The sequence below is a fragment of the Mandrillus leucophaeus genome, unplaced genomic scaffold, assembly GCF_000951045.1.
Source record: "Mandrillus leucophaeus isolate KB7577 unplaced genomic scaffold, Mleu.le_1.0 Scaffold149, whole genome shotgun sequence".
In the NCBI taxonomy this organism is placed as follows: domain Eukaryota; kingdom Metazoa; phylum Chordata; class Mammalia; order Primates; family Cercopithecidae; genus Mandrillus; species Mandrillus leucophaeus.
This window is the reverse complement of record NW_012101465.1, coordinates 4,470,436-4,497,407: the sequence shown is the minus strand read 5'-3', so window position 1 is coordinate 4,497,407 and position 26,972 is coordinate 4,470,436. Positions and strand designations below refer to the sequence as shown.

The following is a 26,972-nucleotide window of genomic DNA, read 5'->3' as shown; positions in this document are numbered from 1 at the left end:
ACATTTGATGGGTGCACCTAAAAGTGATGGGAAGAATGGAATCAAATTGGAAAACACACTTCAGGATGTTATCCAGGAGAACTTCCCCAACCGAGCAAGACAGGCCAACATTCAAATTCAGGAAATAGAACACCACAAAGATACTCCTCAAGAAGAGCAACCCCAACACACATCATCATCAGATTCACTAAGGTTGAAATGAAGGAAAAAATGTTAAGAGCCATCAGAGAGAAAGGTCAGGTTACTCAGAAAGGGAAGCCCATCAGACTAACAGTGGATCTCTCTGCAGAAATCCTACAAGCCAGAAGAGAGTGGGGGCCAATATTTAACCTTCTTAAAGAAAGAATTTTCGACCCAGAATTTCATATCCAGCCAAACTAAGCTTCATAAGTGAAGGAGAAATAAAATCCTTTACAGTCAAGCAAATGCTGAGGGGTCTTGTCACCACCAGGCCTGCCTTACAAGAGCTCCTGAGGGAAGCACTAAATATGAAAAGGAAAAACTGGTACCAGCCACTGCAAAAATAAACGAAAATGTAGAGACCATCAGCACTATGAAGAAACCACATCAAGTAATGGGCAAAATAACCAGATAGCATCATAATTACAGGATCAAATTCATATATAACAATATTAACCTTAAATGTAAATGGGCTAAATGCCCCAATTAAAAGACACAGACTGACACATTGGATAAAGAGTCAAGACCCTTTAGTGTGCTGTATTCAGGAGACCCATCTCATGTGCAAAGACACACATAGGCTCAAAATAAAGGGAGGGAGGAAGATTTACCAGGCAAATGGAAAGCAAAAAAAGCAGGGGTTGCAATCCTAGTCTCTGATAAAACAGACTTTAAACCAAGAAAGATCAAAAGAGACAAAGAAGGGCATTACATAATGGTAAAGGGATGAACACAACAAGAAGAGCTAGCTCTCCTAAATATGTACCTTATACAGGAGCACCCAAATTCATAAAGCAAGTTCTTAGAGACCTACAAAGAGACTTAGACACCCACACAATAGTATTGGGAAACTTTAACACCCCACTGTCTATATTAGACAGATCAATGAGACAGAAAATTTGCAAGGATATTCAGGACTTGAACTCAGCTCTTGACCTAGCAAACCTAGTAGACATCTACGGAACTCTCCACTTCAAATTAACAGAATATACATTCTTCTCAGCACCACATAGCACTTATTGTACAATCAACCACATAATTGGAAGTAAAACATCCCTCAGCAAATGCAAAAGAACAGAGATCATAACAAACAGTCTCCCGGTGCAATCAAATTAGAACTCAGGATTAAGAAACTCACTCAAAACTGCACAGCAACATGGAAACTGAACAACCTGCTCCTGAATAACTACTGGGTAAATAACAAAATTAAGGCAGAAATAAATAAGTTCTATGAAACCAGTGAGAACAATAACACAACATACCAGAATCTCTGGGACACAGCTAAAGTAGTGTTTAGAGGGAAATTTATAGCACTAAATGCCCACAGGAGAAACTGGGAAAGATCACAATTAAAAGAACTAGAGAAGCAAGAGCAAACAAATTCAAAAGCTAGCAGAAGACAAGAAATAACTAAAGTCAGAGCAGAACTGAAAGAGACAAAGACATGAAAAACCCTCCAAAAAAATCAATGAATCCAGGAACTTGTTTTTTGAAAAAAATTAACAAAATAGGTAGACCACTAGCCAGACTAATGAAAAGAGAAGAATCAAATAGACACAATAAAAAATGATAAAGGGGAGATCACCACTGAACCCACAGAAATACAAACTACCATCAGTGAATACTATAAACACCTCTATGCAAATAAGCTAGAAAATCTAGAAGAAATAGAAAAATTATTGGACACATACACCCTCCCAAGACTAAACCAGGAAGACATTGAATCCCTGAATAGACCAATAACAAGTTCTGAAATTGAGGCAGCAATTGATACCCTACCAACCAAAAAAATCCCAGGACCAGACAGATTCATAGTTGAACTCTACCAGAGGTAAAAAGAGGAGCTGGTACCATTCCTTCTGAAATTATTCCAAACAATAGAAAAAGAGTGTCTCCTCCCTAACTCATTTTATGACAGCAGTATCATCCTGATACCAAAACCTGGCAGAGATTAAAAAAAAAAAAAAGAAAAAGAAAATTTCAGGCCAATATCCCTGATGAACATCAATGCGAAAATCCTCAATAAAATACTAGCAAACTGAATCCAGCAGCACATTAAAAAGAGTATTCACCATGATCATGTCAGCTTCATCCCTGGGATGCAAGACTGGTTCAACATACGCAAATCAATGAATGTAATCCATCGCATAAACAGAACCAATGACAAAAACCACATGATTGTCTCATTAGATGAAGGAAAGGCCTTCAATAAAATTCAACACCCCTTCATGATAATAACACTTGATAAACTAGGTACTGATGGAACATATCTAAAAATAATAAGAGCTATTAGTGGGAACCCACAGCCAATATTATACTGAATCGGCAAAAGCTGGAAGGATTCCCTTTGTAAACCAGCACAAGACAAGGATGTTCTCTCTCACCACTCCTATTCAACACAGTATTGGACGTTCTGGCCAGGGCAATCAGGCAACAGAAAGAAATAAAGGGTATTCAAATAGGAAGAGAAGAAGTCAAAATGTCTCTGTTTGTGGATGACATGATTGTATATTTAGAAAACCCCCATTTTCTCAGCCCAAAATCTCCTTAAGTTGATAAGCAACTTCAGCAAAGTCTCAGGATACAAATACAACGTGCGAAAATCACAAGTATTCCTATACACCAATAATAGACAAACAGAGAGTCAAATCATGAGCAAACTCCCATTCACAATTTCTACAAAGAGAATAAAATACCTAGAAATACAACCTACATGGGATGTGAAGGACCTCTTCAAGGAGAACTACAAACCACTGCTCGATGAAATAAAAGAGGACACAAACAAATGGAAAAACATTCCATGCTCATGGATAGGAAGAATCAATATCCTGAAAATGGCCATACTGCCCAAAGTAATTGATAGATTCAATGTTACTTCCATCAAGCTACTGTTGACTTTCTTCACAGAATTAGAAAAAACTACTTTAAATTTCATATGGCACAAAAAAGGAGCCTGTATAGCCAAGATGATCCTAAGCAAAAATAACAAAGTTGGATGAATCGTGCTACCTGATTTCAATCTATACTACAAAGCTACAGTAACTGAAACAGCATGGTACTGGTACCAAAACAGAGATATAGACCAATGGAACAGAACAGAGTCCTCAGAAATAACACCACACATCTACAACCATCTGATCTTTGACAAACCTGACAAAAACAAGAAATGGGGAAAGGATTCCTTATTTAATAAATGGTGTTGGGAAAACTGGCTAGCCATATGCAGAAAAGTGAAAATGGACCCCTTCCTTACACCTTATACAAAGATTAACTCAAGATAGATTAAAGACTTAAATGCAAGACCTAAAACCATAAAAACTCTAGAAGAAAACCTAGACAATACCATTCAGGACATAGGCATGGGCAAAGACTTTATGACTAAAACACCAAGGGCAATGGCAACAAAAGCCAAAATTCGCAAATGAGATATAACTAAACTAAAGAGCTTCTGTACAGCAAAAGAAACTACCATCAGAGTGAACAGGCAATCTACAGAATGGGAGAAAATTTTTGCCATCTTTCCATCTGACAAAGGGCTAATATACAGAATCTACAAGGAACTTAAACAAATTTACAAGAAAAAAACAACCCCAACAAAAAGCGGGGGAAGGATATGAGCAGATACTTTTGAAAAGAGGACATTTATGTCGCCAACAAACATATGAAAGAAAGCTCATCATCACTGGTCATTAGAGAAATGCAAATCAAAACCACAATGAGATACCATCCCATGCTAGTTACAATGGCAATCATTAAAAAGTCAGGAAACAACAGATGCTGGAGAGGATGTGAAGAAATAGGAACACTTTTACACTGTTGGTGGGAATGTAAATTAGTTCAGCCATTATGGAAGACAGTGGGGCGATTCCTCAAGGATCTAGAACCAGAAATACCATTTGACCCAGCAATCTCATTAGTAGGTATATACCCAAAGGATTATAAATGATTGTAATACAAAGACACATGCATACGTATGTTTATTGCAGCACTATTCACAATAGCAAAGACTTGGAACCAACCCAAATGCCCACCAATGATAGACTGGATAAAGGAAATGTGGCACATATACACCATGGAATACTATGCAGCCACAAAAAAGAACGAGTTCATGTCCTTTGCAGGGACATGGATGAAGCTGGAAACCATCATTCTCAGCAAACTAACACGGAACAGAAAACCAAACACCACATGTTCCCACCCATAAGTGGGAGTTGAGCAATGAGAACATGTGGGCACAGGGAGGGAAACACCATACTCCAGAGCCTGTCGGGCAAGGGGAGAGATAGCATTAGGAGAAATACCTAATGTAAATGATGGGTTGATGGGTGCAGCAAACCACCATCCACATGTATACCTATATAACAAACCTGCACATCCTGTGCATGTACCCCAGAAATTAAAGTATAATAAAAAAGAAAGAAAACAAAATCTAAGCTCTGTTGTTTTTTCTTTCATGTAAATTATTAAAGATTATCAAAGACCATGAAATTATACAGCAGAATTTCCATGTAGAAATAGACTATTAGAAAAAGTACATTTATCAAAACACTAAGAATATTTAATGTAAATAAAACTTAGAAAAAATGTCAAAAGGCAACGTTTAAACCTTTTTTTCCCTCCTATAGTTAAAATTAGCTTTTGTACTCTGCTTTCATTTAGCTGAACACTTGAGTTTGGTGGATCTTAAGTTTCTTATCCAGAAGAGGAAGAAACTAGGCTAGAAGATTCTAAAATTCCATAATTTTCTCTTTGAAAAATTCAGAATGGCTCTGTCAAATCACTAAAATCGCTAGATACAGCACTTACTGTCCTTAAAGCTAAGTGTAATCAGAATATCAGCAAGAAATAGATCTTGTAGTCAGCAATCTTTACTACATCTCCTTTCTATTAACTTGCAAACAGAGAATTTTTTAAAATAAAAGAATATTTCTAAAAATGATGCTGAGCATTTTCTATGTAATAAAAGTTATTTTCCAAATTCCTGCTTAACATTTTTTTTTCTAATTAGTGACAGCTAAGTTCATTATAGACACATCCAATAAAAAAATAAGAGACCTACTCATTAAGCAAATAAAATTATTCTCTACGATCTGGCCCAAGTATGTATTATGAGACTTAGGATACAATTTGCATGACTAAACTGGATCTTGTGATTCTTACATTAGAAATATTTTAGCTAATTATGAGGTTTGGAAAATGCTGTGGTCACAATGTCTTAGCTTTCGTTTTGCTTTGAGTCTGATAACAGACTATTATGTTTAATCATGAACATCCTGATGACTTACAAGCAGCTCCTCTCAAAACTGATTTGCAAATGCCATCTGTAGAATAACGACAACTTTTTTTTTTTTTTTTTAAAGGCTAGATCAGGCTCAGTGGTAAGTAGTGGAGGTCAAACAAAGCTAGGGAAGGGACAAAAAAACAAACAAGCTCCAGCCAGAGAAACTCCTGTCAAGAAGAGGCTAAGTGGCTTTGGCTGAAGTGCCTTGCTATGTGACAAAGGGGTTAAAATACAAGGATTCCATCAGATTATCTCAGATGTTAAAGTCCTTGGAGAGTGAGAGGTCAGCCAAGGAAAACCTTGCCCTTAGAAGAGATGGATGGAAAAGATTTTTAAAATTCCCTCAAACAAAAAACACACCCAATAACCACAACAACCAGCCCAATGGTGGCAATCAGGCTTCTCATGCTTGAGTCTGACAGGATATCCCCACATGAATCTCCACTCTTACCCTTGGTAATCAGATTTATTTACAAACACACATGTAACGCTTTGAACACACCAGATACTATTCTAGGCTCTTTACAAATATTATTTAATTTTCCTGTACATCCTATGAGGTAAGCAGTAATAGTATCTTTATTCTCTGGATGATGACTGTAGACCCAGCAAGGTACTATAACCTGCCCAAAGTTGCACAGTTTATGAAGTGGAAGAGCTGGGATTCAAACCCAGTCAGTCTGAATGCAGTGTGTGTGCTCACGGTTTCATGGTTTCTGTGTTACGCTATGCTGTATGGAAAAGGAAAAGAAAAGAAAAAGACATTGCAAACAAATGTATGTGGTTCAAAATTCCTACTTTTCCCAGTTCATGAAACTCAATAACCCTAGAGAGGACTCTTCAACAATTGAATAGCAGCAAAGCGCAGGATGTTTTTTAATTATGATTGCTTAGTGTGTCCAACCCTGTCTCCAATACATCAAACCCCACAAAGGCAAGATGAAATAATCAAGGCGTTTAACTCGGAATAGGTAAGTGGGGTGCGCAGTTTGATTTATGTCGAGTGCCTTAAAAATGGGCATCGAGGGGAGTCAAGTAAGTTCAGCTTCCAGTTCTACAATGTATGAGGAAGAGTAACAACTCAGTTTGCCTGTACCATGGGAAGGTTTTCCATGGCTTATGATAGCTCTTTTTCTCCTTTATCCAAAATAACAGAAAATAAAATAAATGAGTCGCTTACACTTCTGGGTCCAAGAGGATGTTGATATAAGTTTTAGAAATGAGAAGAACAGACCACCCCCAAGAGGAAATTCCAGACAGGAAAAACATAGCATCAGGGTACACACAATCATAACCTGATTTAGCATCCTATAAAACCACAGTCTCCTCAAGGATTTTCCTGATTACTGTCTTCAGAAGCATGACAAAGTTACAGGGGATTTTTCTGATTATTGAATGCAAAAGCATGAGAAAGTTCCATGAGTCACATTATAGACTTGCCGAACTTGAAGTTTACCGTCGGGCAGTTTGGAGGGTTACATTTTTGTAACTGCTACATGACAGTTCTGGGAAAGGAATCTATGTTAGTCTTAAGAAATCGCATTCTCTAAGTGGACCAGAATCTTTCATTCCAGTACCCTTAACTATTTTTGGTGGGGGTGGAGGGTTTGGGGTGGAAAGGAATTGGGAGAGGGTCTTGAATCCCACTAAAACTATGAATGTACTGCCCCAGAAACATGCATGAACATATAGTCATAATATCCTGCACTTTATTTTATGGGATTTGCAAACCTCTTCCTCTCTCTCCTTAGAAAGCATTTTATATATTCAGGCCCTAAAAGAATTCTATAGACAGCTTAAGATGATAGTCTAGAGCCACTTGAAGGCTGGGTTTATTGTTAGAACTGGATCAAAGACCACTGGGCCTATTTTTAGGAACTGTCTGGCCTCACTATAATTATCTGGCCAAAGAAGAAAATTTAGGGTTAAGAAGTATGGAAGTATCTGTCAATCATGGCCACCTTCCACATTAAGAGTTATCAGAATTTTTGTTTTAATTACTTTATTTCTTCATAACATTACTGAATCCACTTTGGGGCAAGACAAAAAAAATCTCAGCAGCAGTTTTCCCACAAAAGATATCAATCTTACGGTTAATTTTAACAAGGGAAAAAATTACCTGTGAAAACTAACTGGAATCAGATAAGACAGGAAAAAAATAAGAACATCACAGGAATCTATATTGATACTGCCAAGCACAGAAAACAAATCTAAATGGTCCAGTGTAATGTTTGTCATTGATTCACTCATTCATGATTGATTTACGAATTAATTTAAGCAATTTTCCACTGAGACCCTACTACGTAGCAGACTCTATAGTATGGTGATATAAAATTAATTCAGCAGGTTCTGTCCAGGTGTGCCACTACAGTACTGTGAGAATTCAGAGCCGGGTTTCTTGCCTCCTGCCATCAACTTAATCACCGCTTGCCATTGAAAGAGGTGGTGAGACAACCAAAGGCCAAATTATGGGAACTCTCTTGTCATGGGTCTAAACTTTAAAGTAAAGGCAGCTGTGTTGATGATGAAAACATCTCCAAAACGCAGGTAGAAACTTCACTTGATTTCTGTATTCTAAGTGCTTCACATATTACTTGGCATATAAGAGGTGCACAATTAGTGTTTGCTCAGAAGATGACTTCTCACTTGGCTATTCAATGACTTCATAATAGGTAGGATAGTCATAATCATTTATATTACACAGATGAGAAAAGCTGAATCTTTGAGAAGTTAAATGAATGTCCAAGGATAGTCCAGTTTATATGCTGCAGAGTCGCATCTGGAATTCAAGTCTTTTCAGCATTCAGTTCGATGTTCTCGAACTCAAGAGGGAGGTGGAAAGTAATGAGTGATGTTACATATTCCTGAAATGGACGCAGTAAATAATGGAAAAGAAGGTTTGCAAATTTGAATTGAGGTCTGTTCAGAGCTTCCTAATAATTTTGTCCTGCTGACGTGATATAGGTCCATTTTGAGAAAAATGAGAAAAATAAGCTAATTAGTTAACCAAATCGCACACAGAACGTGAGAAAGAAAAAGACAAAGAAAATATCAAGTTTCTTACAAATTGGGGCAGGTTAATACTATAAAAATCGCAGAAGCAATGCTAAAAACAGACTTGCTTGACAAAGAGGAGGCAAGAAGATAAATAACAAACAGTTTTAAACTTGTTTCTGGTAGACTTCCATTATCAGAGGCCTCAAGGCTGTTGCCAAACCCAAGAGAATCTGAGATTGGTGTATGGCCATACCACCCTGAATGTGCCCTATCTCATCTGATCTTGGAAGCTAAGCAGGGTCGGGCCTGCTTAGTACTTGGACAGGAGAGAATCTGAGATTTTTTCCTCTCCTAGTTGTGGAGAGCCAGGGAACAAGTTGATATCAAAAAAGATGGGGATTCAGCTGAAGAGAGAGAGAGAGAAAGGAAGCTGGGGTGATGAAAAAGGGAACTGGGTTTACAGTCTTTCGTTTAGGTCCCAACATGCCCATGGCCTCGCCTTGGTTCACTTTCAGAAGTTCAACTGGGCCACTTCAATGCAGAACTCCAGACTCACTAACTCACAGCTGGTTTTGGGAAAGTGCCTTGGAGCAGTGTTTGCATTGAGGGTGCAAACTTACAGGACATTGTTGGTTTCTTATTTGGACTTAAAATGCACTTCATATTCTAGCATCTCTAGGCCTAGGATCTAAAATGGCTCAGAAAACTCTGACAGCTATAGCATCTTTGAAGAACTTGGTTAAGGTTATTATAATCAGAAACATTCACATTAGTGCTCTTAGAGAACACTCTTAGCCAGATGGCCTCCTTGTGCAGCCAGACCAGGCTGAGGCTGCTGTGAGTAGAGGAGCCATACTTCAGTGACACAAGCATGAATAGGGACAAGGAGGGGGATGGAACAAGTGAAAACAAAAAGACATGGAAGCAAATAACCAGAACACAATCCAACAGAAATATTTAAAATGTTTTCTCAAAGCAATTTTTTTAACCTCTTTTGAAAACACACAAGTGTCTTCAGGGCTGGTAAAATGGTTGGAAACCATAGCACTGAGGACCACTTTGCACAGAGCCAGAATAAATGGGTTTCAGATAAAGACTCCATAAACGATAAGGAATAGACTAGGCATTCAAAGGCGAGGTCCCACAAGTGACAGTTCCAGGTGACCTGTAACCAAATGAGATACAAGCGCATAATATTCATTAAGAAAATCTGATTTTTCTGTGATTGATAAACAATCAAAAGAGTGCATGGAGAGGAGGATGAGCACAAATGAGGATTCTAACAAATTATACCGAGTTTTCAAAGGGATGCTATAGAAAAAAAAGAAAACATATATGGACTAGTAGAAAGCAAACCAGAGAGAAAAAGAAAAGAAAGAAAAAGAAAGCAAGCCAGCCAGCCTGCCCGCCCCTCTCCATCAAGTGAAAGAATATAATGAAAAACTATCTGGTTAAGCCTCTTTTCAGGAATGAATAGCTAATGTTCACAAACCAGTCTTAGCAAGGATGAGGATATCCAAGTTTTAACTGGAAATAATATAGCATTGCACCAGATGCTTGTTCCTAAAAACTAAGGCATTAGATAAAGCCAGGTTCATGTTTCTCCCACCTCTGTGTTTGGAAACGGGAGCACAAAGCCTAATTGGCCAAATAAAGGATCTGGAGGTTCTACAGAAAAACCCTCTAACCCCATGATTGATGTCCATTGACACCTCCGAACAATGACACCATGGAAACTGGCAGAGGGTACACCCCATATGCAACAAGGGGACATACAGCCCAGGCTCTATAGAGAGAGACAAACCTCAGTCATAAACCCTGCATCACAGCAACTTATTTTGAAGTTGTCATGTCTGCATATTCTCATATGCAGATTTTCAGTTATGAAATGTATATACTCATTCATTCAATAAATATTGATGCAGGGCTTTCCGTGTGCCAGGTACTCTCGGTGCTGGGCATCCAGCAGAGAGCAAAAGAGACCGAGTGTCTTCCCTTGGGAGTTTTACTCTTGACTGGAGGGAAACAGACAATAACCAAGTAAACAACTACTTAATAAAGCATGAGGCAGTGGTAAGTGCTATGAAGAAAAAAGGAGGCAGGATAAGGGGAGATAAAGTAACTAGCAGAGTGTTTGGGCAGAAAGTTAACAGAGATGCCTGTTCAGCAGACACATGTCCTTGCACTCTGACAATTCTCTCTCAACTAAAGTCAAAGCCACTATTCCCTCTTTGGGAAGCACTATTGTTCATCCTGAGATTAACAACCTGCCTCTGTTTATGCTGAGCTGGCCTGATTGTGGTACGGAATGCAAAGAGCTCTGAAACAGCAGGGAGTGGAAAATCCAGCATCATCATGACTCTGGTAGGCTGTTGCTTTTGTGGGCTCCAAAGACCCACACTTGCTGGTGTCCATGCCCCTGTGTCTACTATCTCCTTGAGTTTGGGCTGGCTTTGTGACTCATTTTAAGCAACAGAATGTAATGCAAAGAAGGATGGGCCAGTTCCAAGCTTAAGCCTACAGAAGGTCTGGTAGTTTCTGCTTTTGCATGCTGGGTACAGGCACCTTGCAGGAGCCCTACTACCCCGAGACCAAACTGCTGTGAGAAGCCCAAGCTAGTCACGCGGTGAGACCACAGAAGAGGAAAACCAAGGTCCCAGCCAACAGCTCCAGTACCAACTGGTCAATCAAAGTGAGTGGAGCCCATTTGGAAATAGATTGTTCTGGCTTAGCTGAGCCACCCTAGCTGACCCGACACAGAGCAGAGTCCCACCAAGAATGGTGCAAATTGTAGACTCATGAGCAAAGAAACAGAAGGGTTGTTTTAAGCCACTGAATGTTGGGATAGTTTTGTTACCCAGCAATAATTATTGGAAAAAAAGACTTTCAATTTCAAAATGAAAAGACACAAAACACATAGAACTTTTAAATGTACACCTTTGGTTTAAAATTTTTGTTTGTTTAGAATTTTTTGGTTGGCTGTCTGTGCTTTTGATTGTAAAATATCTCATTTGAGGACAGGAATTGCTGGATCTCAAATACAGGAAAATTACGTTCTGATTTAAGGCTTAAAAGTAGAGATGCCTGGATTAGGAGGACAATATGATTCTGCTGACCTATTCATCTTACACAGGCCAAACTTATGTCCTGCCATAATTCTGTAAGTAGGAAGCTGAACTAGAATTGACCTCAGTTAGCATTTCCCCATGCAAGCGACAATACCCACCCTGGAATTCCTGACAACACTATCAACCTGATACAGCAGCCACATGCTGGCCATCCTCGAAAAGTGCTGGCAACAAAGTCTTGTTCAAACAGACGGACAAATCTGCCTAGTTTTATGCAAAGGAAAAGGAAAAGCAAAGCAATTAATTCACCCTGGGGAAACATGCTGAGGGCATGAATTTACCAGGTAGTGCAAGTGACTGTCAGTTGCATTCACAAAGAGGATGCACCATCCTTCCCCTGTCCTCTGGACCCTTTCCGCCTTCACTGGGGGAAGGGTAATGGATAGTGTGGAGTGGGTGGAAGGGAAATGTAGGACATAAATGGGTAATCTAAACTGGAATATAAAGGGAACATTACTTCTTGATGGCACTGATCCTGACGAGATTTATATTATACATACACCAAAGATCTAGGGGAGGATGCAACCTGGGGAGTCTTCAAGATGCTGTACTGCAGTGTTTCTGAAAGTGTGGTCCCTAAGTCCAGCAGCATGAGCTTCATCTGCAAACTCCTTAGAAATGCAAATTCTTGAGTCCTACCCCAGATGGACTTAATCAGAAACTTTGGGAGTCACAAACCCTCCAAAATGGATGCATACCCAAGTTTGGGAACCACTAAACGTGTTGAAATTCAGGGAGAAAAGTTAGAGCTTCTATTTTGAATTTTTAGAAAAAGCATTAAGATTTACCAACATTTAAATTTACTAACATTTAACATTGACTCTCCTGTTCTTATCTGCTCTGTAAGTTGTGGGTCATGTGTCATGTGCAATTTCCACAACCCAAAGGACTTGCAATTATTATCCCTACTTGTTCATTCACTTTCAGCTTGCAGTATTTTTTATGTATTCCCACTGGTGGATTTACAAATTATATTACCTACTTTTAATTTCACTAACTTGTCTCAAGTGGCCAAGTGGCTTGATTCCTGCAAAGAAGCCATCAAGCCTAAGCAAATAAGAAATGGGCAGAGCTGACACTTTTATAATGTCTTCCGAATCACACCACTACAATGCTCCCACTATAATTATTACTGAAAATATTTTAGTGAGTACCAAAATAAATTTTTATTTAAGATAATAAAATTTAAAATATCTAAGAGATTATTTCATTTTATCTTTTAGTTTTATATATGTTTTTATATAATTTAAAAGAAACCTGAGGCTTATGAGGAAACTGAGGTTCAGAGGGGTTACCTAAATTTATCAAAAGTTTAAGGCCAAGATTTAAACTCTGGAACATCTGTTGGATCTCACAGCCTGTTGCTATCAGCTGTGTGGTGTATTAGCCCATGAAACCTACGAAGATCATTATGGAAGATATAGGTTGGCCACACAAGACTGGAACAGGTGGAAAATGTGCATTAATCAGTAAGTTTGCAATGATTCTGGGAAGACAGGGTCAGTATTGCCCTCAAGGAATCCAGACTAATTGGAAGCAGTAAGACCAGATCAGATACACTTTCCTGAGTAGAGTCTTCTGTGATATTACCAGTGCTGTACGTACTCCTGCAATATCACCAGTGCTAGGAGTGCTCTGCCGTTATCACCAGTGCTGGGATTTGCCATGTGTCCTGCAGGCAATGATGAACATGTGTGAATGATTGGAGCTGTCATTGCATTCGCTCTTCCACCTGTCACATTGATTCCCTTTTTCATAAAACACAAATCCTGAAAACTGGCATGGATTTAAATAGCATGAGCTTTCAGGCCCTTTGCTGATTTTACAAAATGTCTAAACCTGAAGTTTCTGTTACCATGATACTTTTCTGTGCATTTCAGCTGCTAACTTGGGCTCCTTTGACACTGTGTTTGGAAAAAGAAGTCTGCACAAAGTGAACTTTCTAAGAAAGTAATAATAAATAAAATAGAGAAAACTTCATTTAAAAATCTAAGGGTGCCTAAAGGCAATTTTGTTATATGTGGTTGATAATTTTTGTAGAAGACTATCATCAAATATAGCTTTTAGGTGAGTGGCAATGACTACCTTCAGATGGGATATACCATAGCTCAGGATTGCCAGCTCTACCTTGTCATAGGCTCGAGCTGGTCAAGCCCACCATGAAGGGTGGAAAGCCTCATCCACTTTTCACTTACGTGATTGAATTTGCATTCCACATTGTGTCATTTCAGAACTCCCTTACGCTTTAGTAATTTCATCAGATCCAGCCAGCATGAAACCAGCCAGCCAGCCAGCCCTGGATATATCGAATTGTTCAATTTCTTAGAGTCTGCATGTGGACAGCTAAACCTTGCTGGGGGAAAATCCATGGTGTCAGTTGTACCAGCTGGTAATCTGGTATGTTTTCCTGGTCAGTCTGCTCCTTCATTCTCAACCACCACAATTTTAAAGCTTCCCTCTTCTGAAACCTATATTCCCAATGCTTTCTCTTCACAACACTCAGTAGAGTTTGTATACCTACATGGAAGATCACTCATGAACGATCCTCTTACTAACTTGACTACAGCCCATCAGGGCAGAGCTAGTATCAATTTTGCTCACCAGAGCCTCCTTTTAGGGGCCTGGCACAGGGTAGATTCCCCAATAAGCATTGAGGGTTTGCTGTTTGATGCGAGATGAGTAGCTGCTTTCAAACCTTGAGCCTTGGGCTACGTCCCCCTCCCAACTGCCAGCAAGTCTTGTAGGGGGCCTCAAACAGCCTTGTCCAAACAGCTATGTCCAAACATCCTGTGTTGACGGAGGCAGCAATCAGTCACTTAGAGCTTCCTCATCAATTGGTGAGAGACGATCCGGGCACATTCTGCAGTGGCTGCAGAGTTTAAGTGATGTCCCACATCAGCCACGGGATGAAGTTTCTAAGGGCAAAATTGCCAGGGACTGGTGAGCTCATCTGAGACATACAGGAAACAGGGAGTAGAGATAAAAAGCAATAAATTCGATAAAAATGCTAATTTGTTTAGCCATCAATTTTTAATCATTTGACCACCTAATTAATTAATTAGTTTTGTTTGGACTGTAGTTCCTTCCTGAAAGCATTTGAGGCTGATGACTATAAAAGACACAAACACAATAACCCTAAAGGTTATTAAAAATAAGTCAGGAGAAATGTTGGCTTTCACTTTACTCCCTGTCTCAAGAAAATTCAGGCAACCCAGCTAAAGGATGTTGACCCTGGGGATGCTCTAATAAGATCCAGATGAAGGAAATGACAAAAAGAATTTAGAGACAGGGAGAGATCAAAAATAAACAGAAAAGGTATGGAAGTTGTATCTGAATAAGGACAAGACTGAGAGACTACATGGAGAGAGGCCTCAGTTGTCCTTGCTTTGGCCATCCTAGACCAGAGTGTTCACAGCTCACCCACCACAGACGCATGAGTGAACCCAGAAGAGATGGATCAGCCGCAGCCCAGGTTAGACTACTCATTGGAGCCAGCCCCAAACTGCAGACTTTGTAGAATCATGAACTAAAGTAAATGGTGGTTTCAACATTTTTTTCCTTTCTTTTTAAAAATTAACATGTGATAATTATACATATTTAGTGGTGGCTGTTTTAAGAAATGAATTTTGGAGGTGTTTCTTAGATAGCAAAAATTAACTGATACAGTTCATTTCACGCACAATCACTCTCTGAGAAACTTATTTACTTCAATCTTCAGCTTTACAGGATTAACAATATCTTTTTAGCTTTTCCTAAATCCATTTAAATTTAGCCCTTTGATGAATTTCTTTTTTTTTTTGTGAGATGGAGTCTCACTCTACCGCCCAGGCTGGAGTACAGTGGCACGATCTCGGCTCACTGTAACCTCCGCCTCCCGGGTTCAAGCAATTCTCCTGCCTCAGCCTCCTGAGTAGCTGGGACTACAGGCATGCATCATCACGCCCAGTTAATTTTTGTATTTTTAGTAGAGATGGAGTTTCACCATATTGGTCAGGCTGGTATATAACTCTTGATCTCGTGAGCCACCCACCTCGGCCTCCCAAAGGGCTGAGATTATGGGCATGAGCCACTTTGCCCGGCCAGATGAATTTCTTATAGTTTAACTCTATTTGCCAATATTATGATTACTGGGCACAACAGCCCAAGAGGAAAAATAAAGCACTATGAATTTCTGCTCAGCAGCCTCAGCTGCTTCTTTTTCATGGAAACAAACAAAAAACAAACAAAAACCCCCAACCAAAAAAACCTCTAGAGGTTACGTTTGATTCTTACAGCACTGAACTCAGCTTTTGTGAGTTCCGTTTATTTAGGCTTTTTATTAGGCTTGGGGGTGGGCTGGTGGTAGTATTAATACTATTGAGTTTGGGTTGAGAACACTTTTTCTCTTTAGGATCCTGACTCAGGGGTTGACCTAGAAAATCAACACCCACAGATACTTTCTACAAGGCGGTAAGTCAAGCAATCCAAACTTCAGCATGTCTGCTCTCTCATTTTAAGATAGTCTTTGTAAACCAAACAAATAAGCATAAAGAGAAAAAAGAAAATGCTTAAGACCATAAATGTATACTTTAACTTACAAATACAAACATGCCAAATACTTTTCAGAAACCATGCATGAGAATGACAATTTAAGCTTAAGTCCTAAAAGCTTTCCACTCTCTCTAGCTCCCACATGTGTATAAAAGGTTTAAATGAACAAGAAAAACATGTTGGGATTAGGATTTGATTCCAAAAAGCTTTTATAGTCCTATAGAATGACCAGGAGTTACACTAGCTTCAAAAGACACACCAAACAAAAACTGATTTTTATCAAATAGTATTAATACTTGATGGACCAAAGTTGTTTTCACAAAGTATTTCCAAAATGAGGAGCTTGCCAAGCTGTGCCAATGTTCATAGCTCCAGGGGTCCTATCTTGGAACTTTCAAATTCAGTCAAAAGGAAAAAACATGTGTTTGTCTATCTGAACTTGAAAATTTGTCAACGAATACCAAACTCAGCACTTCTGAAACATGAATTGGAGGCCCATTCCTGAGATGACTCAATTTCCTACTTTGACACAATGATCATTAGGCATATCGCACTAGAGTGTGGCAGACGCATTTTGATAAGTTATTTTGTCAATTAGCTCAACCACTTACCAATCTCTCAGTCATAAACACTACTGAGAAATTAACTGCTCTTAATTTGTTAGTATGAAAACTTGCCTGAGATTCTCAGGGACCTCAGACAAAAATTAATAAACATAAGTTTTTTAAAAAACAAAGCACCAAATTTTTTCATACGTATGATTTGACTATCTTCTTGAAATAACTCAAAAGTTCTCCAGCAACTTAGCTTGTAACTCATTTCAAATAAGATTGCATGAAAGAAGAAATGAAGGCGTTAATATGCCCCATCACCCCTGAGGCAATTAGTTTAGAGAAGTGATGCAAGTCATTTAAAGCAAGTTTCTGGAGTACATTGCCAGGCTCCTGATCCTTAGCCTAACGCTTCTGCCAACGTAAATTCTTTGGTCTCCATGCTATGCTACTCATTTAGAGACCATGATGGCAGGCATCAAACTACAGTTTCCTATCATAACTTCTGGGTCTTTTTGTCTGCTTGAATTTCCCTTTTTCTGAGCTGCCTTTTAGTTCCTTTATCCTTTTATCCTTTTAGTTCCTTCTTCACCAACGCCCTTGTGTTTTCCTCATAAGCCTTATGATCGAAAACAGCAGTTTCCAAACTTTGCCACACCTGAACACATATTAATAATTAGACAATCATTATTCCCTGATTTGTTGTCCTGGAATCCTTTTGGGGTTAAACAGGGACTTGAAGAGTAACAAACCATATACCTCTTAGAAAGATACAACATACATTAGTGTATCAAAGACTGTAACTATTTAATCCAGTATTGCTCAAATTAAAGAGTTTATTTATTTTAAGGAACTGGGTTCTGTGGAATATAAATTTGGGAAAATTTCCTTTTCCAATTTGTATTTTCTGGAAAAATGTTCTTTTTCTTAAGGATTTTGGCTAACTCAGGGCTTCACGTTCTATTCAAAATATAGGAAGTACTGCTTGTAAACAAACAAACAAACAAACAAAAAAACCGAAGTGAGGAAAAGAAATGAAATGAATCTCCTCCAGACTTTAATTACATCTCTTCTTTTCTACAACTATGCACTCTAAGACAAAGGGGGAGAAAACTGTAAGTGTTTAATCTGAAAACATTGACTGATATTATGGTCTAGGCATGGCACTCTTCCTGGACCAGAGAAACTGAGAGCAACAAGACATGGTTCTTACCTCCAAGGTTCTCATAGCCTAGAGCAGAAGAGCAGAGAGAAGAGCAGAAGATGGTAGAAGTGCTTTGAAGCCTGTATCCACAAGAGTTGGTAGAGTAGCCACTTTGTGTTCAGGTCTTTCCCTTCATGCAGAACCTTAAAAACTGCATCTAAAACCCTCACATTCTAACCACCGCCTCAGCACTACACATACACACACACACACACACGGTACTTGCAACATGTAAACAGGAAATCAGCTACACTGTATTATGAATACTTTTCCCCCTCCCCCTCTTAAACCATGAGCTCTGGCATCTCTTTTTCTGAGACTCACCACAAAGCAGCACCGGGCTCCATCACAAATCTTTCAAGGTTACAACCTCTACTACTTTAGATCCTTCTACTTTCTTTCTACTTCAGATGAGATTAAGCCCAGGCCAAGCTGTGCTACCTACCATCTCTGTTTCTGCTTTTGCATCATTAAGATCATGAAAAAAGATAAGCTACCAAGGCAGAGAAATGTATCATCAGGTAGGGCTGCATTCAGCTGCAGGTAAGAGAAAACCTAATTACAGTGGCTTAAGTAGAGGTGGGTTATACTTTCCTCATTTAATAATTAGTGCAGGCATAGGCAGTTTGCTGATACTGGGTCCAACCAGGAGAAACAAAAAGAAGGTTGGTACTTGTTTTGCCTCTCCCTTTTAACAGAAAAGCAAAAGCTTTCCCAGAAATCCTGTCTCAGCAGATCTGTTTTTTATCCTGTTGACCAGAATGGTGTCACACGGCTGTAAGAGAGAATGGGAAAGTGAGCCTGAATGGCTGTCCTAGCAGCCGATGAAGATTCTCTGCCACAAGATCAATCCTGGTTCAACTCCCAAAGATTTTTTGAAAGGGTTGGTATCCAAGTTCCTTTAGTGATAAAGAACTAAAGTGCTGAAATACTACAATAAATCTATACATTAAAAATGTTATAGAGTTTATTAGTTCTATGTTCCCTTCATATTGTGACTGAGCTCATTAGTTTCTTGAACTGAAATGGAGAAATCCAAGATCACTGGTCAAACTTCAGGTGATTCCTGAAACTGCAGCTCTGCCTAACAACTTGAATATCTCTTTTTCTTATTTTTCCATATTAGTTATTTCTTGATTCATTCATTCATTCAATAAATATTTATTGAGGATCTACTATGTACCAGGCATCGTAATAGATGCTACAATACAATGGGGAACAAGATACATACATTTCTTCTTCTATGAAGTGTTGTTTTAGTGGAAGAGATAGATACAATGTATTTAATTATAATTGTGATACATGCTATGTAGGGTAAGTACAAAGTAAAATGAGGATGTTACAGGAAATTAGCATAGTTTGAGGTGTGTCAGGAAAAGCTTTCCCAAGGCTCAATGAAACCAGGGCCTGTATGCTTCAGCACTTTTGACATTTTGGGTCAGATAATTCTTTGTTAGGGGGAGCTGTCTTGCTCATAGTAGGAGGTTTAGTGGCATCCCTTGACCTTCACCCACTAGACACCAGTAGCTTTCCCTTCCGGTTGTGACAACCAAAAGGAGTTCTAAACATTGTCAAATATCCCTGGGGGCAAAATTACCCCCAGATGAGAACCACTGATTTAAATAAAGACTTGGAAGATGAACAGGAGAGTCAGTCACACCACAGAGAGAAGTCATCAATTCCTGTCCATGTTTCACCCCAATCCTTCCTCTGGTAAACTTCTAAGCCCTCTTGCTTTATTCAAAGAGCTTTGCAACTTCTTCTAGGAAGTCTTTGCTGAAGACAAAATAGGTGGCAAATTCCCTCTGGCTCTCACCCTGAAAAAACCATGAGTTCCACAACTTTTTTTCTACTCAGTATTTCACAATGTCTGGAAACACAGATAACGCTATTTCACTTTTTCACAGATGGAAGATGTCCTTGATGATCTTATGTATATTCACCTATGTTTCCAGACTTCATGAACAGCCTCTGTACTTCTTTCTTTCTTTTGAGCACTCCAGAGACAAGTATTAAAGGTCTGCTTCATGCCAGGCATGGTCCTAGATGCTACAGTTTAAATATGAGTAAGAGAAGACTTTTGGTCTCCCAGAACTCGTTGTCTTGCTTCACTCAGGTACAACATGGAGGAAGCTGTAGAGGCAAAGTTGAGTGTTCAATTAATTATGTTCTGCTGGCTGCATGTCCTTTCCAATGAACACAGATTGAGAGGCAAAGACAAAGCCTATTTAGCTCACAATTCTGCACCTATGAGGTTATGCAGAGAATATCTGCAGAAGATTTGATTGATAATTCTGATATAAAATGATTACTGAGAATGATTCTGTACTCACTCAGATAACCTCACCTGGAGTGGCAATTCTACTCGGCTTGATTCCTCATAATTATTTGCTGAATACATTGAGACTTGATTTTCATTTGCTTCAAGCTCTGTCAATAGCTTCTCCAAAGCGAGATCCTTCCAAAAATTCGTTGCCAGGCTTTGACCTACTTCCTTCTTATTCCTTCTCCCCTAGACAGAGCTTCCCCCTAAGATCTCTCTTGTTTATCACCTGTCTAGCCAAATCAACTGCCAAGGACAGGGATGCTGAAGTGAGGCAAAGTATTTATTTCCTGCTTTGTAGAGCCAGATACTTTAAGTGGAGGAAAAAAGTCCTCACTTGCTTCTAAGTAATGTTTTGTTTTGGTCAGAGCCACACATTAATTCACATGTCCAGGCTGCTTGTAAAATAAAACCAGAGGCATAAGAACTGATAAGAACATGCATTCCTATTTCCTTTCTCTACAAAAGAAAGCCTGATGGTGGTGGCTCATCACTTGTGAACACTGGGCTTAAAATTTTAAAGAAAGCAGAGCTTAGCATGGAGGGATGGTTCTATCCAGTACTGAAATAAATGGGAAATTGAACTTACATTCCATGGAGGCAGAAGCAACTCACTAGGGAAGCTTCCTACAGAAACAAAAATTACTAAAACAACATGATGAGGTAAGTACAGTAGTACAATAAAGTCACCTATTTTTCTTCCATTAGTCTTTAGAGTCCTTTATAGTCAGCCCAGTGTAGTGACTGATCAGCACCAAAACTCCTCCTTCTTCTTGGGAGGGAGAAACATGTCAGCAGGTCTCTGCACTTTACTATCACTGATATTCATCCCACCTGTTCTCTTTCGCTTTACATGCTGTGTACCCACAGCTAGTAGGCTGCAGGTCTTCTTTTTCCTATGTCCATGCCAGGGCCTTTAAACCAATTCGGGACCTTCTGCATGGCTCAAGCTTGGGTCAGCTCCACAGCAGGCCTCTTATTTATTTTTTAGAAATTGTCTAAATTGCAACATAAAAACTGCAGTCAGTTATGCAAGTTTTATGTAGTTTTGTGGAACCTGTTGAGGATGATCTTTCCCCAGAAAATGAATAGGTTTCCAAGCATTGCAGTATATGTGATTAATTGAGCTCAGTCTTCAGACCTTCTCTGGAGGTGCAATGCTATGGCTCCTGGGAATGTAATACAGTTGAGTCTTAACATCCAAACTATGTCTATAATACAGGATCCAAGACAGCAAGATCCCTGTGCCTTTGTGGGTGTATGTGTTAAAACCAGAATGTCTTTTTTTGTGGGGGGAAATGGTCTCAAATTAGGCAGAGTGTGATTTAAAAAAAAAAAAAAACAAAACTTCAGCTGAATTAAATTTAAAGGAATTTAATTGAGCAACGAACGATTTGCGATTCCAGCAGCCTCCTGAGCCAGAGTAGACTCAGAGACTCCTGCGCAGCTACGTGGTGGAAGAAGATTTATGGACAGAAAAAGGAGAGTGATGTTCAGAAAACAGAAGTGAGGTACAGAAAGCGTTGAACTGATTACAGTTCAGTGTTTGCCCTATTTGAACATGGTTCAAACAGCTGGCTACATCTGATTGGCCAAACTCAGTGACCGGCACAAGTGTAGGCTACAGAGTATTTATACTTCCAGTTGTTATAGTTCACAATGTACAGAGAAACCTTCAGGCCAAGCTTAAAATATGGAAGGAGGCAGCTTTAGGCTAAACTTCATTTAGCAAGTGAGGTTTGTTTTGGTAGGGCAAAGCAATACAATTATATCCTGGGAGACTTCTCCTTTAAGGGTATTTCAAAACAATTTAATATTTTCAGATTATGTGACTTCCATTTCTGTTAAGCTAGTCTTGAATTTCTTATGAAGTAATGAACATAGACCTTTCAAGTGCAGGTTTTACTGCTATTACAGTCTCAGGTGAGGTGATAATCAAATATTTATTATGGAAAGTAGTGGGCACTACTACTCAGAATGGATCTCAACTGTTCTCTCAGAGACCCGGTTTTGAAGGTCCCCTGCTGTGCCAAGAACTAACCTTTGAGTGGTGATTTTGGGAAGGTCTGGTGAGGTGACCCTGGTGATGAAAGGCTCAGAGTAGTGGCCACTTACCAAGGGCTACACAAATATTTCAGTAATTTAATAACCACTAGAGTTGTATTAGTGCAAACTGATGAATGTCAGCCTTTCCTGGATAAAATTAAATGAATAAATGAATGAACTTAAACTCTTATGAATAAGCGACATGACCTGAGTCTTCCAGAAATCCACAAAAGCTTGTGCAGATGAGTTTGGTTTGCTAAATCTTTTCTTTTGAACTTCCCTATGGATAAAAGGGAGGTTCCTAGCAGGCTGGCAGCTACCTTTTGGCTAGATGTCAAAGTAACTAGAGAGTGTAAATGATTCCAGCCAAACCATCAATAATTGACAGTGGGTAATTCAGTACATAGACTCCACAGCCGCCTATCTACAAAGGTGGCAAAGAGAATGTCTCTCTGTTTCTCTTCACCCACTCAATTCAGACACCAGCCCACCCTTCAATAATGCCACACATTCCAATCATGAAAAACAAATGGTGTGACAATAGCCAGGGGACTTTCAGAGCAGAGCATCCCTTTGGTAAACACAGCCTCTAGATACTATCTCTTGCTCTCCCACGGGATGCCTGCTGCAAAGGAGGCTGAAATGCAACGGGTTAGGAAAATAGGGCTTTTATGGTCTAAGTGACCAAAATGTAGCTCATGAGTTTCAGAAAACGTTTATATTTTGGTACTTTGCTTAATTCTCTCTCTCTCTCTGTGTGTGTGTGTGTGGGCACGCACACACGCACACACACGCAGGCATACACATGTTTCAATGCTCAATAACAGTGATTTTATTGTGAAACCTATGGTTCAATGAAAGATTTAGTGTTGAATGTTTGTAGAGATAAATTACAATTTTTACATCTAACTGACCCGTGCTTTGGATTATTCTGTCTAGGTAAACTTAGTTCAACTAAATTCATCCATTTATTCATTCAACAAATATTTACTGAGTATCTACTCTAAATCACCTACTCTTCTAAGGCTCTGGGGATGTAGACAGGGAAGAGGGCAAACAAGAAACCTATCCTCCTGGAATGTACATTCTAGGGCAAAAAAGGTATTTATAATTTCAGGTAATAGTACTGTACAAAAAAATAAAGCAGGGTAAAGGGTTAGAGGTGGCTGAGGATATCTTAGTAAGGGTGGTCATGAAAGGCCTTTGTAAGGAGGTGATGTCTGAACAACTAATTGAAAAATACGAGGAGAAGAGGCATGTAAAGATTTGGTGGAAGAACGTTTCGGGCAGAGAGAACAATAAAAGCAAAAGCCTTGAGGTGGGAATGATGTCGATGCATTTCAGACACATCAAGAAGTCGACTTTCCTGAGTAGAATGAACGAGAGGGCAAATGTAGAACGTGAGGCTAAATGTAACTGTTGCTAAAGCCCCGTAAGATGAGGTCTTCTGACAGACTGAGGGAACTTTTCAAATAAATGCTGTAGATTCTCTCTGAATTACTAAGAGCTTCCTAAATTAACTATAATGGTTGTGATTAGGATTCTGAATTGGAGAATCGTGTTCATACACACAATACTTTTTTATTATTGTTGATACATGGAATATTTCACCTTGCTATTCTGTAGTGAATATATTCTAACTTTTTGTGGGGGTGGGGGTGGGTAAGAAAAAGGATGGTGATAGTGGTTGACATATCCACAGATGAGCAAAATGTACATTTTTTGTTCCTGCCTCTTCTGATTTAGTACATGGTCTCAAATCTCTCACTTTTCAGGGGCATCCCATTCTGATACATTGAGATCTAATGGCGTTTAGCTCTACTAGAAAGTAATATCTGTGAGGGCAGGGACTTGTTCATCACTGCATCCATGGTGATTTATAAATAATTATTGAACTCATCCACATACTCTGCCCAGCTTCATTTACTTCCTTGTCCTTTATCTTTCCTCCCTTAAACCTCACTGAGTAGGACCCTGTTCTGAGAGGAGCACAGCAGGACCCTCTGGGTCTCCCAAGTGAGCAGTTCTACAGTGTCAATCACTCTCTCATCCTGAACATAATGTGATGCAGACCATTTCTTGGAAAAACCCCAATTCTCCCGGCATTGCTTGACCACATTAACCTTTAGGTAATTGGCACTAAACTTGGAACTTAGGATTAGTTCAGTGAAATTCCAGCTAATGAGAGAGGTGGCCATAAATGTCCAAATGTCATTGTTGAAAATTTGTTTCAAGTATCATATATCATATGTTGTTGGGCAGACAGGAAGGACCATCCCTCCTTGTCTTGCTCCAAAGTTGAAATACTTATAAGCATTTAATATCAAAGAAGAATTGGGCCAGGCAGTTGTATTACAGAGAAGTCTAACATTTGATTTTTGCCCACAAGAGGTTTAAAATCTACTAAGGAATAATGACAATAATAAGAAGCCATTAAACAAATACTAAATGAATAAAATACATTTTATTACCAAGTACTTTGAACTCTAAAAGCACCTAAAATTATATTAGAAAATAGTAAGTACTGAAGTTATTTGTGGAATTAAATTTAATTGTATTATTTATCTTGAGGCTATTATTTTTAAAACATATATGTCGTTCTCATAATAGACTATACATATAAAAGAAAAGGTGTAAGAAAGAAAAACTGCTAAATCTCTGAACCCAGAATGACCTCTCTTAGCATTTTGGTTTATATTCTTCTAGTTGTCTTTATCTTTCTCTTCTCACATAGATAAGATCATATGGAATACATAATTTTATTTCCTTTTTTCCTCTTAAGATCATAGCATGTTTTGAATATTTTTTTTCCCTCCCTAGTGGGGGCGTCTTCTGGTGAAAACCGAAAAAACCTACTAGGAAAATTCTAAAAGAACTTTAACACGTGTTATGTATGTTTTAAAAACCTTTGTTTTAGAGGCTGAATAATACTCAAATAAATGAACGTTTATTAATGAGACTTTGAAAGTTTACGTATGGCTACATTACTAAAATATTTCCGTATTTAAATGCTTTACATGTTCTCCTGTGTTTTCCTGTGGACTGTTCCCCGGTCACATAGGTGACAAAATATCAGTACAAGAAGAGGATATAGCAGAGATCATAATAGATGAGGTTGTCAGAGGCAGAAACAGAGTTTCCCTGTCCGCTCTTGCAGAAAGTAAATGTGAAATTCTGGCAATTTGGTTGGGTTATTTGGTCTCCAGCAGGGCCCCTCTCAGGAAGTGAACTCACAGTGGCCTTTCAGTTGACAGCCAGAAGATGGGGTAAATGCTGTTAGCAGTTACCCTAGGGCAGAGAACTTAAGAGGTGACTGCACAATGGAACTGGGGAAGCCGAGAGAAGATAATGAGGTGCCAAACCTGGCCTGATATGCACAAGGCAGGAGACAGAAGCCAAGAAAATACACGCCAACATGCCGGGCTTCAGAGATCTGTCACACAGTGGATTGCTTCTGCAAAGCCTTTCAGTTCATAATCAGTGCCCTGTAACTGACAATTATTTTTATCCAATAATTAATTTTCAAAAATTCGTGGGCTCTGCCTTCTAGGCACTTAGGATGGTCTTCTAGCATTGTACTTACAAGTTCATGATGTGTGTGGCCTTATCTAAAATCGAGTGGTAACTGCTGCTTATTGAACATTTGGTATGTGCTACACACCGAAGCACTCACTGAACATCCATTCACTCAGTTAAGCCTCCCACCAAACATATACAGTACGCCTGTGTGATTACCATCCCCATATTATAGCTGAGGAAACAGAGGCAGAGAGAAGTTGCCCAGGGTCAGCCAGCCAGCATAGGTGGGGGCTGGAATTCACACCCCCACCCAACACCAGAGCCTATGCTCTCTACTCCTCTAACCCCTGTCTCTCCCCTTCCCTAAGTAATCCCAACAAAAGCCAAATTGTTTCTTATCTCCTCATTCTCCACAACTCACACTGATCTGAAAAAAGAAGGTGACCAACATATGTTAGCTTGAATTGAATCAGCCATGATGAATATTTCTTTTCAATTTCTTTGTCAAAGTAATATACACACATAATTAAAATGGTGCCAAAAGAAATTTAACAATTTAAGAAAATTCCCTACACACTGAACTCTCATTTTTTCCCTTCCCATTTCACTTTTTGGAGGCAACCACTAATTTATTTATTTATTTTTTACATTAATGATTTATTATTATTATTTTAAAATTATACTTTAAGTTCTAGGGTACACGTGCACAATGTGCAGGTTTGTTACAAATGTTTACATGTGCCATGTTGGTGTGCTGCACCCATTAACTCGTCATTTACATTAGGTGTATCTCCTAATGCTATCCCTCCCCGCTCCCCCTACCCCATGACAGGCCCCAGTGTGTGATGTTCCCCATCCTGTGTCCAAGTGTTCTCATTGTTCAGTTCCCACCTATGAGTGAGAACATGCGGTGTTTAGTTTTCTGTCCTTGCGATAGTTTTTTCAGAATGATGGTTTCCAGCTTATTCCATGTCCGTACAAAGGACATGAACTCATCCTTTTTTATGGCTGCATAGTATTCCATGGTGTATATGTGCCACATTTTCCTAATCCAGTCTACCATTGATGGGTATTTGGGTTGGTTCCAAGTCTTTGCTATTGCGAACAGTGCTGCAACAAATGTACGTGTGCATGTGTCTTTATAGCAGCATGATTTATAATCCTTTGGGTATATACCCAGTAATGGGATGGCTGGGTCAAATGGTATTTCTAG

The 26,972-nt window shown here is 39.1% G+C and overlaps 1 protein-coding gene across 3 annotated transcripts in view; it reads right to left on the bottom strand.

The window, feature by feature from the left end:
• The window catches only part of RARB (retinoic acid receptor, beta), a 449,839-nt gene that overhangs the window by 251,988 nt on the left and 170,879 nt on the right, over positions 1-26,972 (bottom strand). Inside the window, exon 1 of one of the 3 annotated variants that reach the window (XM_011974807.1) lies at positions 20,219-20,308. The exons of the other annotated variants lie outside the window; for them this stretch is intronic. The gene's annotated coding sequence lies outside the window, so the exon portion shown is untranslated. Of the gene's footprint in view, positions 1-20,218; positions 20,309-26,972 lie in introns of those variants that run through there. 3 annotated transcript variants of the gene reach the window in all.